A 19,410-nucleotide genomic window follows, 5' to 3' on the forward strand; every position below is an offset into this window, starting at 1 on the left:
CAAAACACTGACAGAGTATATGAACCCAAACAACATAAGGCTGGAAAATATGGAAGAAGCTTTAAACAGATATTTAGATGAGGTGATAAAATCTGCAAAATTAGAGGTTGAAATTAATAAAAGGCTGGGTGAATATGAAACTGCTCAGGAAGAGATGTTTCAAAAAATAATAGAATTAGAGGACAGAGCACATGGGGAAATCTGAGATTTTCAACTATACCACAGAAGCTGGAAGGAACAGACTGCATTAATTTTATGAAAGCACAAATGAGCAACTGGACTGGTACTCCACAACAATTGTTAGTTGAAAGGGGGCACAGTGTGTATGCTCCAAACCTGGCTATGAGAAAGCAGCCTAGACCTTTAGTACTAAAGATGCAATCCTACCAGCAGAAGGAGTTGATTCTGAAAACCTGTGGCAGGACAAAATACTAAAAGTGTGAGACAGCAGAGTGTTTGTGGAGAATGATAACTCGTACACCAGGCAGAAGGGAAGTAAATCCATTCCACTATTCAGATAATGCCGAGACACAGGTGTGAGATTCAAACTGCTATACCCAACTGTCTTCAAGGTATTCTTCCTTGAGGGAAAAATCACTTTTTGATGAAATACATGCTAAGCAGGAAATACAAAAAAAATTGCCCAAAAAGTGATCTGTGAAACAGAAGGAGATTATTACCAGAAGAACAAGAAGCAGAAAGACTAGACTGTATTTTGAAACCTTTTCCACTGTTTCAGTGGAAAATATTGGAGACAAGGAACGGAGCACGAGAGCTGAATAGAAGAATCAAAAGTACATTGGAAATGAAACAGAGACAGGACTTGGGAGATGTTGATGAACAGTAATAAAACCCCATAAATTAATGTGGGATTACAATGCAATAATGGTATTTGTAAAATATGACAAAACAAGAAAATCTGGAAATATTGGACTTTTTCAGATTTTTTTAGACTTTTGGGGTCCTCTAAAGTATATGCCCTACTTCATGCCATTAACATTCGGATAAACACTTTTGGGAGGGGAAGGGAGGGAAGAAAGTTAACTGTAGGTATATTTTATTATTTATTTTATTTTACATTTGTTGACCGGGCTAGTCTAGCTGGATACATGTCCATTTTCAGTAGAGGCCCGGGGAGAAAAGCTCCATGTTGAGTACAACAAGCCATTAACGAATGATATACAAAATAACAATATACAATAAAAAAACACCAAATTAAGTACAATCATAAAAAGTATACAGAAGAATACAGCAAAATTATTTTTTTTTTTAATTTTTTTTTTTTTTTAAGTATTAGGCATGGCCAGAGCAATAAGCATTAAAGAGCTATCGGTATCTATGTGAAGACTTCAGTCAAAAGTTACGTCCTGAGCAGAATTAGAAGAGAAGGCTAGATAAAACAGGAGGTTGTAGGTGAGAGGAAGCAGCAGTTAGTCAGGAATAGAACAGGAACATAACCAGTGAGTCATGAGATGAAGCTTAAGCTTCTTTTTGAAAAAGAGTATGAGAGCAGAGAGTTGTAAGTTCAGAGGGTAGAGCATTCCAAAGCTTACCAATGGAATTGCAGAAGAGGAAGTCTCCTGCCAAATTGCTGGATCTGCAGGTGTTAATCTGAAGTTTATTAGAAGAGCGTAGGTTTTTCGGATTTTGGTAGAGGGTAAGGAGGCTTGCAAGAATAGGAGTATTGGAGGATTGGTGTAGGGTTTTGTGGGCAATTGTAAGCTGAGAGAAGTGGAGATGGTGTAGAAACTCTAACCAATCAAGTTGTTTAAGATTTAGACAGTGATGAGTTCGAAAAGGAGAGGCAGCAGCAAATCTGGCAATATTATTATAGGATACTGTCAACTTGTTAATGTTGGCTTTAGAAAGGTTTGGATAAATGGGTGAGGCATACAGCAACGTAGAGATGAGATGTGTTCTGGCTATAGCAGTCCTGGCTGTTGGAGTAAGAAAGGGTTTGATTCTATAGAGGGATCCAAGTTTCTTGTTGATCGTTTTTATTGTACTGTTAATATGTGTGTCAAAATTGAGGTTGTTGTCTATAGTTATTCCTAGGAGTTTGGTAGTGAGGTCTGGAGAGATAACCGTACCATCGTTAGATGTAAGTGTAAAATGGATGGGGGTGGACTTACAGGTTGGAGAGAAGAGTAGAAGTTTAGTTTTTTTGGGATTTAGAAGGAGGCAACGTTTTGTAAACCATTGTTCAACAGTATTAAATGCATTCTGGGTGATGTTCTGCAGGTCGGTTTGAGAAGTAACTGAGCAGATAATAGTGGAGTCATCAGCATACTGAATGCAGGTAGAATGTGGAGTTGCTGACTGAAGATCATTAATATAGATGGAAAATAGGAGAGGGTCTAATATGGAGCCCTGAGGGACACCTAGGAAGATAGGTAAGAGATTAGAAAGATTATTGTGCCAAAGTACTGCTTGTTTTCTGTTACTGAGGTAAGATTTGAACCAGTTGATGGCTAATGGGTCTAGCGAAAGTGATTTCATAATATGCAAGAGCAGCTGATGATGAACCATGTCAAAAGCTTTGGATAAATCAACGAAAACTGCAGAGGAAAGAAGGCTATTGTTACGTTTATTGTTAATACAATCTGTAAATGATAGCAGGGCCGTGGTGGTACTGTGGTAGGGTCTAAAACTGTGTTGGCAGTTTGCCAATAGTTTATTTTGGAGAAGGTGGTTTAGAAGTTGCTTCTGGATACATTTTTCCATAATTTTTGCCAGAGGAGATAGTAAGACTATTGGACGAAAGTTAGAGTAGTCACTAGAGTTCCCACCTTTGTGTAGAGGAATAATGTAAGAAATTTTCCAGATGGATGGGATGTATCCTTCACTGATGGTTCTATTAATAAGAATGGATATGGGGTAGGCAATGGGTCTGGGTATAGAAAACATTTTTTTCTTAACAGTACTATTTTTGTGATGCATGGTTTTCTTTGCATGCTATAAAGTAAAGTTTTCTCAGTTATTTTTTAAGTGAAATGGGGATTGTAAATAGGTGCTTTTGTTCCTTTTTTCTCCCTCTTCTCTTTCTTCTTGTTCAGTTTTAAGAACTGTAGGCACTGCAATGTAAAAACAGCTTTGTTAAAAGAGCATGAAAAAAGAAAAATGAATGTGCTTTTTTCATTCTTGCATAGGGGAATGACTGGTTTAATGGCCTCAGATTGATTTAGTAACAACGTTTTCTAGCAAATGAATGTATGCTTAGTAGCAATTCTGCATCTGGCCTTCATGGCTCTATGGAAACAGTCTGCTAAACAGAAATTGACAGTCTGGTTCTCATGTCTCCATGGAGACAATCTGATAAAGAGAAATTGGTTGTAGTCTGGTGGAGAGTGACTGGTCTGGGGGGGAAGGAAAGAGAAACTGGCTAGGAGATAATGGTCTTTAAAAGCATGCAGGGGGTTTCCCAGCTGAGACAGCTATAAAGATAAGACAAAACCAGACAACACTTAGTAGAAGCACAGGCTACACCATGCCTCTTAGCATGGACAATGTTTCTTTAATGTTAACTCAAGTCTATGAGTGTAACTGTCAGTTTGGGACATCTGTTCCTATTAGGAGAGTAAAACTTCAATATTTAAAGATGTATGCAGTTTTGTATTTTAGTATTAAATTAATAGGTTTTAGGGGTTATTGTTTTTTTTTTTTTTTGAGGGCATTCAATAAAACAAAGTTTTGTAAAATGTGACATAGGCTCAAATGCATGTGACAATAAACAACTACATAAACCTCAACCTGCCGAATAGTGCATGCATGTAACAAAAAGGGTGCTATACATAAAAGGTAGGAATAATGACTTTTTAATACAATGATGCTTTTGGTAATGTCTTTAAATGTCAATTGTCTCACAGATGAATACAAAATAGACAGAATAGTGAAATACATTTAAAAATGTAGAGCGCAAATAGCTATTTTACAAGAAACACACTTGGAAAGAAATGAACATGTGAATTTGGTAAAGAAAGGTTTTCAGTATGGTTACTCAGAGGAATACCTGGGATACAGTAAAAAAATGAGTAATTACATTAATTGAAAGAGATGCTCCAAAAGTGGACAGAAGTGGATAAAAAAGATAATGAATGAATATGCTTCACCTCAAAAAATCTAGATCCCTCAGAACCACAAGGGCGGGAGACTTAAACCTTGACACGGTTATTAATAGAACGTGCTGGAGGGACAGATTCATCACCCAGAGACTCCCTATGCTGTGGAACAAAATCCCGGTACATGTGAGGCAGAGCACCTCGCTGGCCTTGTTCAAGAGGAATCTTGACCAATGGATGGGAGATCGCAGATATACCCCAGGGATTACTTCAGTGTCACTGCTTGACAGAGGCACAGCAAAATAATAGGCATAGTTTTATTCAAACTAAAGGGGTGGCGAAAGCCAAATAACTATGGGCTAGGCTTATAAATGCCCTTGGGCAGATAGCCTAGTATGAACCTATGAACCTATGAATTATAGTGCTAAGGGGCTACTGGCAAGGGGGGAGGATTATACAGACAATTGTTTATATTCCACCAAAAATTGCAACAATGGAGCTTAAGAAAATTTTGGGAGAAATAATCAGTTTCCAGCAAGGAATATTGCTAATAGGTGGGGAATGGAATTTGACTTCCAGCAGGGAAAATAGAGCAAAGGAGGGTAGATTTTTGAATAAATTTAAGAAAATATTTGGCATAGAAGATGTGCGTTCAGTAATAGGCATTCAGAATGAATTTACATATTATTCCCCAAGATATAAAAACTAGCCTAGGCCAGACAGAATTTACATTTCACAGGAAAATGCGCATTTAATTGAAGGTCTTTATAAGCACTCTATAGTTATTTCAGATCATGCACCAATAATAACTAAAATACAAACAGGGTAATGAAATAAAAATGAGAGACAATGGTGCTTTCCCACTTATCTGTTGAAAAAAGAGGAATTTAAGGAATGAGTAGTGGAGATTATTCAGGAGCTATTGGACAGGATACAAATTACTTCTGAAAATATAGCTAGGGATTGGGATAAAATTAAAGTGGAGTTTAAAAACAGGGTGGAAATACAAGAAAGGGAGTTATCATTAAAAAGTAGCAACAATTATTTAGAGGGACCATTAAATGTTTAAGTATTGCAAAATAGGGGAATCTCACAGAAAAAGAAGAGGATCAAATGTAGCATGCTAAGCAGAAAATAAAGGTTTGCCTCAATAATATACACAAGTTTATAAAGATTGCTGTTAAGCAACTGTTTTTTGATAACACTAGAGCACAAAGACTTTTAGCACAACGACTCAGGCAAAAGAAAGTAGAAAGGGCTATCATCAAGCGTAGGGAGCCTATAACAAGGAAGGTAAATAAAAGATCCTGTAGAGGTACTAGAAATATTTCAGAAATTCTATGAAAGTGTATAAAGCAGACAAATATGGAAATTAAGAAAAGATACAAATAGAAATGTTAATGGAATAATTACATATGCCAAGGTCAGAGGTAGAAGAGTTTCAATTACTAACAGAACAGGAGGAGATAAGATATCACATATAGCAATATATGTGAAATATAATGTTTGCAATTGTGAACTTATTAATACAGTTTGATTAATATAAATGTAAATTTGCCTATGTCACAAGTGATAGTTCAATAAGGGTGTTTAAAAAATTGTGATGTATAACAAATGTACAGAAAAGTCCCCAAGAATAGATTGTTTTCCTGTGGAAATTTGGAAGCTAGGAGGGAAAAAACTGATAAAGATCTGGAAGGTTTCATTTAACAGTATTTTAAGAGGAGGAGAAGTACCAACTGTGATGCCTGTGCACTGGCCCAGTAATCAAGAAGCCTCCTCAATCCTCACCACTAGCACCAGTGAGGGACATGTACACTGGGAAGGATAACAAGTACACATACAGTAAAGTACAATTTCCCTTAAGAGCACACAGAGATCACAGTCAGTCTGGAGCCCCAATATGACTCCCACTGGCTCAGCTATAGGGTTCAGATCTCAGCCGAGTGTTCAAGCCAAAACTTCCAGCACCCTCTCTGTCCAACCAGTGCTTCATTTCCCTGCCCAAGTAGCTGACACACACACACTTTACAATATGATTTATGTACAAACACATAGACACTCCTAGGGAAGGCTGGCACAGGTTTTCCAGCTATGCCCCCCTTCTTGCCCAGACTATGTGGTAGAAATCACTGCCACCAACCACCACTTACCAGTTACTAATAAGGCCCTTCCAAAAGTGACCAGTTACACTAATATTACTTTTATCCAAATAGTAAGTGTGACCCCGGGGTAAGGCTATTCTGGAGTGGCTTAGTATAGTATCACCAAATACATGAGTCTAGAGCTTAAATTATTCCTACACAAAACAGCCATAGTTGAAAGTTTTAAAAATATTTAATAATAAATAATAAAAACACAGGACAATACTGACATTACAGAGCTCAGAAGTCACAGGAAATACTTTAAAACAATATTGTAGGATAGTCTGACAAATACAGAAAACAGCTAGACTAATCTGGCTAAATTCTTATCTAACTCTAAGAGAAATCACTGTTTTAAATACTACTTACATACAGAGCAAACAAGTGCTGGTAAGTGGAATGTTTTCAGAGCCAAGACAAGATACAAAATGCTATTCTTTCTTTCTGTCCTTCAATTGATAATACACAGTACTGCTGAGTCATTTCAGATTACATAATTCTTGACACTTCTCTGATTCAATTTGCTAGGCTCACAGAACTTAAACATTTTAAAATGTCTTTTTTTGTATTCTGCACCTGTAGGAAGCCACAGCAATAAAAGACCTTTACATGTGAGACCTAGTAATTATCTATGTCTTAAGACAATAGCAAGAACTTCTAACACAGACATCCTGTCTCCGAGCTTGAGATCAATCACACTTATAAAAAATCTTTGCTCATCGGCTTTCTTTCAACAGGGTGCACTGTGATTACATTTTTGAAGCTCAGTACAACACATAGTTTAATCATAACAGCAAGGATAACCCCCCACAAGTGATGACTCCAACAGTGAAACACGAAGGACATCATTTAGTTCTCTCTACATTTGTAAAACTAGCCTGTGGATTATATTAATATTTACAAGGATACAGAATTATTTACAAAATTCTACTTAGCCTGGCTGTCACCGTTCACAATCCCCCCCCCCCCGAGAACTCAAGCTAGTTTTTCAAGTGACCCTTGAGAAACATTGCTTGAGAGGGTTAGGTCTATCTGGGTATATCTACCCCATTCCCTGTCTTGACAGCCCATCTGCATTGGCACTGCTAATCCCACTGTGGTGCTGCAATGACATATATGCTTGCAACCCTAGGCTCCGCCTTAGCAACTTGGCATTTTGCTGGCTGGATCGATGTTACCATGTTAGGGGATTGTGATCTGTAACTACAGTGAAATTCCTTCCATAGAGATAAGGATGAAGTTTCTGCAGTGCCCACACTATGGCTAGAAATTCCTATTCTACAGCTGCATATCATTCCTCCCTGGGATGGGGCCTACGAGTGAGATAAAGCACTGGGTGCTCTTCTCCCTCTGAAGAAACCTGGCTAAGTACAGCCCCACCCCATGGTTTGAAGCATCCACATGCACAACAAATCCTTTGCTGTAATCTGGACTGGCTAACACAGGGGGCCCTCCCAAAGTTTCTTTAAGCTTCTGGAATGCCTTACTCACATGCTGTGGTCCACATTACCTTATCTGGCCTGTTTTTCCTTGTCAGGCCTGTGAGGGGAGCAGCCATGGTACTGTAACTGGGGATGAACTTTCTGTAGTATTCTGCTGTCCCTAAAAATGCCCTCACCTGCTTTTTTAGTAACAGGTGCAGGCCATGCCTGAATGGCTTCCACTTTGGCCAGTTCTGGCCTGATCCTACCACTCCCTACTCTACATCTGAGGTAGGAGACCTCTGCTATATCCACCTGACATTTGCTGGGCTTAATGGTCAACCCTGACCCCTGTAGTCTGCCCAGCACCTCCCTGACATGCTGAAGGTGCTTTTGCCAGGAATGGCTGTAGATGGCATCATCATCTAGGTAAGCAAGGGCAAACCCTCTGCCTCATGCTAGGATATGATCTACCAGCCTCTGGAAAGTTGTTGGGGCATTTATCATCCAATACGGCATCTTTGTGCACTCATACAAGCCAAAAGGAGTCACAAAGGCTGACCTCTCTCTAGCACTGGAAGTCAAGGGCACCTGCCAGTAACCCTTTATAAAATCAATGATGATAAGATACTTAGCCCCACCCAGCTGCTCTAGGGCTTCATCTGTCCTAGGCAAGGGGTAAGCATCTGGCTCTGTGTGACTATTTAATTTCCTGTAGTCCACACAGAACCTGGTGCTGCCATCCTTCTTTGGCATAAGCACTACCGAGGAGGCCCAGGGACTGTTGGACTTTGGAATTATCCCTAGTTCCAAAATTTCCTGTATCTTCTCCCTCAGAGTCTGTTTGACTCTCTCAGGCACCCTGTAAGGGGCCTACCTAATAGGCTTTTGGGGTCCTGTAGCCACCTGATGCTGCACCAGGTGAGTGCACCCTGGTTTCCCAGTGAACATGTCCCCAAACTCCTGTAACACTGCTTGGATTTTTTGAACCTAGGTAGGAAATAGCTGCTGGAACATTGCTACCCCTTTCACCGAGGTGTCAGTCTGAGCCTCACTGAGGAGATCAATCACCAGATCTCTCTCAGACTCCTTCTGCAATCCACTGCAAATATTCAGCACAAGGGCCTCCCTATCATGGTAAGGTTTCATCATGTTAACATGGAACAATTTGTGCCCCTGCCTTATGCCTAGCACTTCTACTATGTAGTTAACATCACTGACTTTCCTTACCACCTTGTAGGGTCCAGGGTCCCTCCCAAGGTGCCTGCAGCTTGTTGTGACTGACAGGAACAAGAACCATTACCTTCTGCCCTACAGCATACTCTTTAGCTTGAGCATTCCTGTCATGCCAGACCTTTTTCTGTTATTGGGCTTCTGCAAGGTTCTCCTGGGCCAAGCCCATGAGCTCCCGGAGCCTTGCCCTGAGGTTTAGGACATATGCCACAACAGACTCCTTCTTAGATTCACACACACCCTTCCACTCATCACAAATTAAATCTAGAGGTCCCCTCACCCAATGCCCATACAGCAACTCAAAGGGTGAAAAAGCTGTGGATTCCTGGGAAACCATTCTGCAAGCAAACAACAGATGGGGCAAATATTTGTCCCACTCCCTCTTAAACTGGTTTGCAAATGCTCACAGCATGGACTTGATTGTAGAGTTTAACCTCTCAACAACAGCATTAGTCTGGGGATGGTAGGGGCTGGTCTTTAGGTGCTTCACCCCACAGTACTTCCACAGACAAGTCAAGCAGGTCTGACATGAAACTGGCACTTCTGTCAGTCAGTATTTCTTTTGGGAAACCTACTCTGCTGAAAATCTCTAACAAAGCCTTTGCCACCTTTTCTGCCTCAACAGAGGTCAAAGCCACTATCTCAGGATATCTTGTTGATATCTTATAATCTGCTACCACTTGGATATACTTTTTCCCTGTGGAACATGGGTACTCAGAGGCCCCACAACATCCATAGCTACACTCTGAAATGGCTCCTCAATCACAGGCAAAGTTATCAAAGTAGTTTTCACCTTGTCTCCTACCTTGCCTACCTTTTGGCACTGCTCACAGGCCCTGTAGTACCCTGTTACATCTCTTGAAATTCCAGGCCAATAGAAGTTCTGCATAATACGTCTCTTTGTACGTTTTGTGCCCATATGACCTGCAAAGGGAATATCATGGGCTATGGCTAGAAGTGCCAGATGGTAGGCTCTAGGCACTACCAACTGCTGTATTCTCTCACCTTCTAGTCCTCCCTCAGGGGTCCACTCTCTATACAGTAACCCTTTGTCCCAGTATACAGAATTCCCCCTTCCCTTGAGAATCAGGTGCCTCACTAGCTACCTGCCTCAGGCCTTGTAGTGTAGGGTCTGAGAGCTGAGCCTGTCGCAACTCTCTCTTTGTAACCCTTCCCGGCTCCCCTTCCACAGGAAGTCTGGCATCCTCTGACAGCGGTGCCTCACTGTCAGCCTGGGTACTACTACTCATCGCTACCTTTGCTTTCTCTCTGTCCAAGGAAACATCAGTACCTGCGAGCAGCTGTGGCTCACCTTCAGTCTCACTGCTACAGGGTAGCTCACTTCCTAAAGTAACCACCTCACCAATCCTGGCTGCAAGTGTACAGTCTGACTGGGTATCCCCCAGGCTATCAGACCCACGTGTTTGTCTCCAAGCCTGACTGTGTGTAACTGCATTAACACATGATACTGCCTTATCAAACTCCTTCCCTATCAGGACATCTACAGGATGGTAGTTTGGTACCCCTGTTGTCTCAAGACAACCTACTATTGTCATTTTGCCTTTCCACCTTTTGTTCACCACCTTGCGTCCATGGACATCTATATGTCACATGGTCCCACTGGTTGCATTCAAAACATTTAACCTTAGGTCCTGGACACGTACCTAGACTAGTGGCTTTCCCTGCTACTGGCGGATTCTTTTGAGGCAGTCTTGGCTGCCCACCATGGGTTCCTTTAGACCCATGAGCAGCACTGGGTGTCCCTCTCCTGTGCAGTGATGCCCTGCTTGCTAGGTATACGTCTTCCTTCTTCTCCAACTCATCTGAAGTAGCACATTGTCTATCAGCTAATCAGATCCTCATGTCCTCAGGCAAAGTGCTAATGATTTGTTCCCTCACCAAAAGGTTTGCCAGCCCTTCAAAAGTGGTGCCCACCCACCTATGAAAATAAGTGATTAGTTCACAACATATTCACAGACACTTTCATGCTCACAAAACTTTTTCCTATAAGCTTCAGGTGTTAGCTTAAAAAATTCTAGCAAACAATTCTTTACAGCAGTATAATCAAGAAATTCACAATCAGATACTCTAGACAGCACAGTTAGAGTTTTACCATGGAGTAAGGGGGTCAGGAACCGTACCCATTGCCTTTGGTCAACATCATACTGTGTACATACCCTCTCAAACATATGAATGAAACTATCTTGACCTTTTGTGCTTCTGGGGTCCAGTTACTCCCTTCGCCATTACCTCCATGAGTCTGGTGACGAGTCAGCATCTCCTTTTCATATTGCCTCTTCCTCTCCTTCTCCTCAGCTTCTATTTCCAAACACCTGGCCTCCAACTCAAGTCTCTTTAGCTCCAGATGGATTTTTAAGTCCTCTACAGAAATGTTGAGCTGTCCATTCTCTGAGTGTTGTACATCTCCACGGCCAGTCTGATCAATCTTTTGGTTGCTATTCTCTGCTGCAGCTGGGACCAAAGCTGCCATCATGTCTGCTTTAGTCAGGTTTCCATGCACCAGTCCTTTAGCCTGGCACATCTCAGCCAAGTGGCTCCTTGTCAGCTTGCCATACTCCTCTGCTGACATGCTTGTCTTGACTAACTAAACTAACAACAGACATAAAACAACTGCGATCTGAACTCTGAATGTTCACTGCGTGGCTAATTTAGAGTACAAAAACACCTTCAGTGATCACTATACACAAACTACAGGAATTCACTATCCACACCACTACAAGCCAATCAGCATGTGATGTGGCTAACTCACCACTTTCAACAATTAATATTTGATGTGGATATCCCACCACTGCCAACCAATTAATATGTGACGCCCGTGCACTGGCCCAGTAATCAAAGAGCCTCAATCCTCATCACTAGCACCAGTGAGGGGCATGCACATTGGGAAGGATAACAAGTACCTACACAGTAAAGTACAATTTCCCTTAACAGCACACAGAGATCACGGTCAGTCTGGGGCTAGTTTCTCCCTTTCTCTCCAGATTCCCAATAAGACTCCCTAGTGGCACAGCTATAGGGTTCAGATCTCAGCTGAGTGGTCAAGCCAAAATCTCCAACACCCTCTCTGTCCAACCAGTGCTTTGTGTCCCTGCCCAAGTAGCTGACACACACACACTTTAAGATATGAATTATATATAAACACACAAACACTCCTGGGGAAGGCTAGCACAGGTTCTCTAGCTATGCCCCTTTCTTGCCCAAACTATAAGGTAGAAATCACTGCCACCAACCACCACTTATCAGCTAGTAATAACGCCCTTCCCAAAGGGTGACCAATTACACTGTGTAATATTACTGTTAACCAAATAGTAAGTGTGACCCAGGGCTAAAGCTATTCTGGAGTGGCTTAGTACAGTACCACCAAATACATGCAAATACTGTACAGTTTAAATTATTCCTACACAAAACAGCCACAGCTGAAAGTCTAAAAATATTTAATAATAATTAATAAAAACACAATACAATATTTATTACTTTAACACAATGACATTACAGAGTTCAGTAATCACAGGAAATACCTTAAAACAATACTGTAGGATGGTCTGACAAATACAGAAAACAGCTAGACTAATCTGGCTAAATTCTTATCTAACTCTAAGAGAAATCACCGTTCTAAACAGTACTTCCATACAGAGCAAGCAGGTGCTGGTGAGTGGAATGTTTTCAGATCCAAGACAAGATACAAAATGCTATTCTTTCTTTCATTCCTTCAATTGATAATACACAATGCTGCTGAGTCATTCAGATTATATCATTCTTGACACTTCTCTGATTTAGTTTCCTGGGCTCACAGAACTTAAAAATTTTAACATTTTTTTTTTGTAATCTGCACCTGCAGGAAGCCACAAAAATAAAAGATTCTTTACATGTGAAACCTAGTAATTATCTATGTCTTAAGACAATAAAAAGAATTTCTAACCCAGACATCCTGTCTCCGCGCATGAGATCAAACACAGTTAAAAAATTCTTTGCTCCTCGGCTTTCTTCCAGCAGGGTGAAATCTGGTTACATTTTGAAGCTCAGTACAACATATAGTTTAATAACATATAGTTCTCTTTACATTTGTAAAACAGGCCTGTGGATTATATTACTATTTACAAGGACATAGAAGTATTTACAAAATTCTATCTAGCTAGGCTGGCAGCCTTCACACCAACATCCTGGAAGAAATCAGTGGTAGCTGTAATACCTAAAGAGGGTAAAGATCCATCAGATCCAGCTTCATACATGTCCCATTTCAATACCAAACCATGATTATAAAGTGTTAATGTCTATAAAGGCCTAAAAGAATGGCAAAAGTAATGCCAAAATTGATAGACATGGATTAGAGTGGTTTTGTGGAGGGGAGGCAAACATCTGACAACATTAACAGAACACTGATGATCCACAGGGAAGCAGAATGTAACAAAATACCATTGTTGTTGGTGGGTGTTAATGCAGAGAAAGCATTGGATAGAATAAGCTGGGGTGTTATGAGCAGGACAATGGAAGCAGTTGTACTTCTTGAAAAAATTATACAACTGATTAGGAGGATATATGAGGAATCAGAGGCGAAAATTAAAGTGGGTGGGGTCCTCTCTGAAGATTTCAGCTTGAGCAAAGGAATCAGGCAGGGGTCTCCTCTTCCCGTTTGTTATTTGCATTACATTTAGAATGACTGGCAAAGAAAATAAGGGACTTACAAAATCAAGGGTATAACTGGTATGGTAGTCAAGAAAAGCTCTATTTGCAGATGACATTATTTTATACCTGACAAAACCAGAAAAAGACATTAAAGTGTTGTGGAACATTTTGAGACAGTTTCAAATATTTTCAAGATACAAAATTAATAAAGCTAAAACAAAGGCAATAGCTGTAATTATGTACCCACAATGTAATGGTTTGGCAATATCCATATTTATAGGGAGATGATGAAATGAAGTATTTAGGAGTATGGATTAAAAAACGATTCTGGTGTGGCAGCTAAGGATATGTAGGAAGAGACTAAACAAATGATAATACAAAGACAGAAAAAATGGAAGCTATGTGATATGGATATGGACAATAAGATATAAGCAGTTAAATAGTTTTTAGTCCCATTAGTCTTACACACAGGTCAGGCATATTTATCAACCAGAGGAGAAGCTGTGGATAGCAATAAAGAGCTGAAGGACTTCATCTGGGAGGGGAGGATGGCAAGAGTGAAGTGGCATATGTTGATTCTCCAAGTAGAACAGGGCAGAATGGGATTACCTGATTTGAATGAGTATTTCAGAGCTACACAGTTAAGGCTCCTATACATAGCAGAAAACTATAATTCAAAGTGGAAAGGGATGTTGATGAAACAGGAGAGAAGCTAAAGAAACAAGGACAGGCTGTGATTTTGGATGCAGGCCTTTAACGAGAATAACAGTAATCATACATAATATTATATCTATAAAGTAGCAAAACATATCCTAAGAACAAAGCCAACATGGGAATGGAGAAAGGAGATTCTGCCGATAGAGATGACTGCAACTCAGGATATAGACAATATGCAAGAGGAGGCTGGAATTTATTTGAGAAAACTGATAAAGGAACCAAGCTACTGGGAGCAAATAACTTGAGAGGGAAAGATGACAGAATGGAAAGACACCAAGACTTTATTTTGACTGCAGGTTAAAGACTCCCTTCCCTATCAAGGACTGATATCAGAGTATAGGCAAACAGAAAGAAATAGGGGGGTCCCAAAGGAAAGGCCAGCACTGGCAGAGTTTTTAGTAGAATCTAAAAGAGAAGCCGTCATTAAAAATGAATAATTTGTAGAGTATATAAAATATTCCATAATGTACCCGCGGTGGTGGTGCTGCGGTAGCGCTGCCGCCTCACATTAAGATGCTGTCTGGTTCGATTCTCAGCTAGAGCGTCTTCTGCGTGGAGATATGTGTGAATGGGCGTACCTTCATTGAAGGTTGTGTGTCAGGGCTGGTAACTCGACACGTAAAAATCAACTACCAATCATTAGCGGACCGGAGTTCCGCTGTGGTGACCCCTACCTGGGAAAAGCCGAAAGACACAAAATAAAATATTCCATAATAACTATAAGAATCAATCAGAGGCGGTTAGGACTGAGAAGAGAGATTGGATAAGCAATTCACAAAGAATCAATGGGAGGATATATGTATGTCTCCCAAGTATGCAAAATAAATCGAAAATATTTACGATTTTTTGTTTGGAAATGTTTACGTTGATATTTTTACACCCCAAGTAGACTTCAGAGAATTTTTCCTCAGGTAAATAGCAAATGTTGGAGGTGTGATGGAGAAGAAACAAGTAACTGGGAACATATTTTCTGGGAGTGTGGCGAGTTGGAAGACTTTAAGGATTCTCTGCAGGATGCACTGTTGGAGATGCTGGGTTGGCAGTTTGGTGTGATGAGGGAGATGATTTTTCAGAGCTATTATACAGAATCGGAATTGCGTAGACATGGCAAGGCCTTGCTGTGTCTAATTATGTTGGCTGCCAAAAAAGCAATTACTAGAAAAAGGAAATCAAAATCTAAACCAACTATACTAGAAGTAGTGAATATAGTAACAGAGATAAACCAACTGGAACTGAGATTGTTAGAAAAGGGTAGAAGCAAACTACATAAGAAAAAAATGGTAATTGTGGAAAAAAGAAGTTATGTACTTACCATAACGTTCCATGTTTATTGTTCATCTCGCCTTCATTCTTATACATGGGTTCGGAGCCGATCCATCAGCTACGAGTTGGCCGCTTTCACAAGCTCAAAATCTTAAGAGAAGCTTGAGGCCAAGTCCCTAACCCATGATGCTCTCTGTCCCACTTCAGATCTAGTTTGCTGATCCCAGCCTGTAACATATATAACACATAAAGTACAGTTGTGTACACTTACCATAAATGTAGATGTTTGAGTGTCTTCACTGTTGCAGTCATGACTGTAGGGTTCTCCCCTGCCAGCAGGCAGTCCTCGGTCGGCCAGAATCCCAATGTCTGGGTCCGGCGTCGGCTGTTCAGCCATGCTCCCTGATGTCAGAGCGCCAGGAGTACAAAGCTGACAGCAGACGCCATGTTCTCCAGTTTTTCTTGCCCCAGATGTCAGGAGTCCCAAAATGAGTAAGGTCCCATACCCTTTGCAAATACACCTCAGAAGAATGGTGAAAAAAGGAACCACACAAAAGTAAAAATAAGAGGGGACAGGAGGGAGGAAGCAGACTGCAACAGTGAAGACACTCGAACATCTACATTTATGGTAAGTGTACACAACTGTACTATGTTCATCGTGTTTCACTGTTGCAGTCATGACTGTAGGGTAGAATCCCAAAGCAGAATGAAAGGGAGGTGGTCATAAAGCAGAAGGGGCGGCTAAAAGGCCCTGCAAGACTGCAGAAGCAAAGCCTGCCCTAGACTTAGAGTAGAGAGGTAGATTGTAGTGCTTTGAAAAAGTATGCACTGAACTCCAAGTTGCAGCCTCCAAAATGTCTTTGGTAGGAACTCCCCAGAGGAAGGCAGCTGAAGTGGCAGCAGCTCTGGTGGAATGAGTCCGTATACTCCCTGGGATTTGCTTTCCATGGTGTGAATAACAAAATCTGGTTCAATGCGCAATCCATTTAGAAATAGTCTGTTTTGAAATTGCTTTACCTTGGGAACTTGAAGCATAAGAAACAAACAATTGCTCTGATTTCCTGATGTCCTTGGTTCTGTCCAGGTAAAAACGTAGTTGTCTGTGTACATCCAAGGAATGTAAGATCCTTTCCCCTTTATTTTGAGGAGTGGGGAAAAAAGTTGGCAAGTGAACAGTTTGATTTAAAGCCACTTTGGAAACCACCTTAGACATGAAAGTAGGATTAGTCCTTAAAGACACCATGTCTTGATGAAAAATAATATAAGGTTCCACAGCCATAAGAGCTTGCAACTCTGAAACTCTCCTGGCAGAGGTCAGAGCTAACAGGATGGCTGTTTTCCAAGATAAAAACTTGATGTCAGAAGTGGCAGCAGGCTCAAAAGGAGGTAAGGTGAGCTTTCCAAAACATAGTTGAGATCCCAAGCAGGAATGGGAGGAGATCTAGGGGGCCTTAAGTTCTTAGCTCCTCTGAGAAACTGTCTCATGAGCTGGTGGGAAAAGATTGGAGGATCTGTATTATAATGAGCAGAAATAGCAGAGGCATGTATCTTAATGGAAGAGAAAGAGAGACCCTTATGTAAGAGATCTGTCAGGTAAAGTAAAATCAAAGGAATGTTAGGAAGAAGAGGATCAGAATCCTGAGCCTGCATCCAGGAACAAAATCTTTTCCATTTTCCAGCATAAGATTTCCTAGTGCTAGGATGTCTGGCTTCTAAAATAACACCCATAACCTGCTTAGGTAGGAGAGAATGAATCAAAGACCCTGGATTAGCCAGGCCGCCAGGCTGAGAGTTCTGACATGGGAGTGTAGAACCTGACCCTGGTGTTGGGACAGAAGGTTCGGAGTCTGTGGTAAAACCCAAGGGGGCTTCAGACATAGGTTTATCAGAGTTTGGTACCAAAACTGTTGAGGCCAATTTGGGGCCAGCAAGATTATCATCTTGGGCTTGTCCTGTTTGATCTTTAATAATACCCGTGGAAGAAGAGGAAGAGGCGGAAAGGCATATCCCGAGAGGTTTCTCCAACTGAATGATAGTGCATCCACTTTCCAAGCTTGTTCGTGGAAAGTCCTGGTGCAAAAAATCTGCAGTTGATGATTGAGGTGGGATGCAAAGAGGTCTATGTGAGGACATCCCCAGACTGCTGTTATCATCTTGAATATTTCAGTGTCCAGCATCCACTCGTGTAGGTCCGAAAGGTTTCTGCTCAGACTGTCTGCCAGGAAGTTTTGCTTCCCCGGTAGAAACTGAGCTTGAAGGTCCAGATTGCAAGCTAGAGCTGTGTTCCACAGATCCATGGCTAGTCTGCAAAGGGGGTAGGAATGAGATCCCCCTTGCTTGTTTATGTACCACATAACTGTGGTGTTGTCTGTCCGTATCAGTAGTTGTCCTGGTTGTAGAAGATTCCTGAAGGCCAATAGAGCTTTCTGAATGGCTAACATTTCCTTTAAATTGATATGCAGGTGCTTCTGATCCTTTGTCCAAAGGCCCTGCAGACAGTTGCCCTGAAAATGGGCTCCCCATGCATAACCTGAGGCATCCGTGGTTAGTATCTGAGTGGCAGGAGGCAGACAGAAGGGTTTTCCTTTGTTTAGAGTACATGCCTTGGACCACCAAAGGAATTCCTTTTGAAGACAAGGCAGGACGGAGATCAGTATGTCTAAACTGTGGCAATGCTGAGACCATACACTTTTAGGTACCACTGTATTTTCCTCATATGTAGTCTTGCATATGGTACGAGAAGGATGCAGGAGGCCATGTAACCCAAAGCCTGCAGGAATCTCCTTGCAGATAGCCGAGTTAAAGTTGCCAAGGTTTTGAAAGTTGAAGCCAGCTGTAACTGTTTTTCATATGTCAGAAATGCCATCTGGGTTGTTGTGTTTAGAGAAGCGCCCAGAAAAATTATCTGTTGTGAGGGTGTCAAATTTGACTTTTTTATGTTTACAGTGAATCCCAGGAACTTGAGAAGATTCTGAACAAACTGTAGATGCTGGAGTAAGACATCCTTGCTGTCTGCCTGAATAAGACAGTCGTCCAGATAAGGGTAAATTTGAATTCCCTTGAGTCTGCAATACGATACTACTGGAGCCAGGCATTTGGTGAAGACCCTGGGTGCAGTAGACAATCCAAAGGGCAGCGCAGAGAATTGAAAGTGCCTCGATCTGGCCTTGAACCTGAGGTATTTTCTGCGTTCCTGCCTGATGGGAATGTGTAAATATGCCTCCTTTAAATCCAAGTTACCATCCATGCATTTTTGGTCAGCATTGGAAGGAGCTGCTGTAGAGTAAGCATCTTGAATTTTGGTATCTCTAGAAAAGTGTTCAAGACTGACAGATCCAGAATCGGTCTCCATGAAATTTGCTTCCTGGGGACTAGAAAGAGCCTTGAGTAAAAACCTTGCCCCATCTCTGAAAGTGGAACTAGTTCTATGGCTTTCATAGCCAAAAGAGCTTCCACCTGGTTTAAGGCTTCTGTCCATTGATGATTTGGAAGATCTGGCCATCCGCTTGGCCTTGGTAGGGTATGAAAATGGAATTTGTAACCTCTTGAAACCACATCCAGAACCCACTTGTCTTGGGTTATATGAGTCCAATTTTGGTGAAAAAGAGAAAGTTTTCCTCCGAGAGGGGCTTCCAGGCAAGATGTTCCTGCAGCCCAACAGAGGGAGTCATTGAGTCTGTTTCCTATGGGATTGCGACCTGTCCTCTCCTCCCCTAGGGGTGGAAGCAGTCCACTGTCTTGGTCTATAAGAGGCCTGTGTTTGAGGCCTTTCTCTGGAGCGCCTGTATCTACCCCTCTGAGGCCTGTCTGAATTGGGAAAGGACCAATTTTCTGTAGGCCAATTCCTACTAAATCTGGGTGGCTGTACTTGTAAGAAATCTTTAACTGTTTGCATGGATTTTGCCTTGTCCTACATCTTTTTAATCACCT

General features: G+C 41.3%; 1 protein-coding gene across 3 annotated transcripts in view; it reads right to left on the reverse strand.

Moving 5' to 3' along the window:
* Window positions 1-19,410, reverse strand: part of SCFD1 (sec1 family domain containing 1) — a 3,579,547-nt gene that overhangs the window by 904,175 nt on the left and 2,655,962 nt on the right. The window lies entirely within an intron of this gene.

This window comes from Protopterus annectens, chromosome 6.part0, assembly GCF_019279795.1.
Source record: "Protopterus annectens isolate FY-2018-M chromosome 6.part0, PAN1.0, whole genome shotgun sequence".
Lineage (NCBI taxonomy): Eukaryota > Metazoa > Chordata > Ceratodontiformes > Protopteridae > Protopterus > Protopterus annectens.